At 49.4% G+C, this 1,759-nt stretch overlaps 1 non-coding gene across 1 annotated transcript; it reads right to left on the bottom strand.

Moving 5' to 3' along the window:
- Positions 1-300: 300 nt before the first annotated feature.
- On the bottom strand, positions 301-444 carry LOC115487285. Its single transcript, XR_003948475.1, has one exon. It is a non-coding gene; the product is annotated as a small nucleolar RNA SNORA48 (small nucleolar RNA).
- Between the last annotated feature and the right edge of the window lie 1,315 nt (positions 445-1,759).

Raw genomic sequence — 1,759 nt, 5'->3', positions numbered from 1 at the left:
GCTACTCCTCTCCACCCTCAAGTCTCCAGTTCCATCTCTTCAAATTACTCAAGCTGCTCCTCGTCTCTTTCTCTCCCATCTGACCACCACACACTCACACATTGTGGTAGCTCCAGCTGCAGGCTGGTCACATGGCAGGCTGGCCCCTGGGTGACATCCTTCATCCATGCTTCGTGATGTGGTGGCGAGTGGGCATCTACAGCATGTGCTGGAGGGCAAGTCTGAGGGTGGCACAGTGGTCTGCAGGTCTCTGGTTGTCTTCCTTCTCTTGTGCTGTGCTGCCTGAATTTGATTTGATTCTTCTGAGTCTTAGGCATAAGACAGCTTTGGTCACCAAGCCAGGCATCAGGCTAGGATGAACAAAGGGCTGCCATCTGCTCTGCCCCTGACTGGTATAAGAACAGCACCACCGACAAGGTGTCTCTTTGCCCATTGGCAGGGAGGAGGTGTCATTCTTCATGGAGGAGATGAGGCAATGATAAGTAAGGAGTAGGGCCTGGGAGGGGTAGGCAAATACTGGTGCTGTGTATAAGGCACCTTCCTAAGTTTGGTGAGACGCCTTTCTGAGCAAGACCCTGTACTAGGCAATGGAAAGAGTGTGCAGGTTGCTTTCCAGGCTCAGAGGGTCACCGAGCCTCCTGGTTTGAGCAGCAAGAGGAGGATGTACAGTCTCTACTTTACTCTCTAATGCCCGCCGTGTTGAGGTCCCGAACTCAAGTCAGACTTTCTCAAGTCCAAGAATCCTTGTACCTACGCTGGTCAGTCCCACGACTTCTTTCTAGACCTCCAGTCCACTGGGCACCAATAGACACGTGCCCTTATTCATCAAGCCTGGAGGAGTTTTTCTCACTGTGAGATTGTCTGAACCTTGTCCAGTAAGTCTTCACTGGGTGGGCCCTAGGGGGTCTGATCTGCACTGGGACCATAAGTTTAGAGCACAGCCAATAACTTGCTAAGTCATTGACTTGCTTATTCTCCAAATAGTGATTAACAGTCTCACATGTGAGGAGCTGGTGCCAGAGCCCAGGGATATGGAGATCAAAGAGCTCTGTCTGTTTCTGTTCTCAAGGGCCCAGTGTCTAATGGAGGAGACAGACAACTTCAGAACATGTTGCACCGTGTCCCCAGATCCACCATGGCTTAGGGGGACAACCCAGAAAATCTGTCCCTTGATCAGGGCCCCCTACCAATCCCATATGGCTAGCCTTGTCATCCGTCCTACCAATTAATTAATTAATTGCATTTTATTTTATATTCTGGGAGTTTGGGTGTTTTGAAGGCAAGGATGCAAATGTATGCAAATCATCACACAAATTTATGCAAAGACAACATGGAAATGTGTCCCTAGATTTTATGAGGGGGAAAAAAAAATCTGGAGTCCTTAGCCAGTCCCTCAGCAGGCTGCCTGTCCCCAGGCCTGTCCTGTCTTCCCATTTGTTTGTGTTCTTAATCTGTGCTGGGCTCCCTGCCTGACCACTACGAGGTCAGTAATGCAGGTGGGCAGGCAGCAGGGTGGCCATCCATTATCCTGAAACCTCTCGGCTTCCCAAGCCAGCAGAAAACTCCTTCTCTCACAATAATCGGCTTTCATTTGAAACAATCAAGAGATTTCCTACCACTTTCCCTATGGCCAGGTCCTGGAAAACACCCAGATGCTAAGCTCTGGGTATGGAGCACGACTTGATGAAGGGCTTGGATGAGGGAAAGTATCTATGCCTGCTTCTGGTTACCGAAAAACAAATCTGAATCATTTAATTAA

This window comes from Mus musculus, chromosome 9, assembly GCF_000001635.26.
Source record: "Mus musculus strain C57BL/6J chromosome 9, GRCm38.p6 C57BL/6J".
Classification (NCBI taxonomy): Eukaryota; Metazoa; Chordata; class Mammalia; order Rodentia; family Muridae; genus Mus; species Mus musculus.
This window is presented reverse-complemented; position numbering and strand designations above follow the sequence as displayed.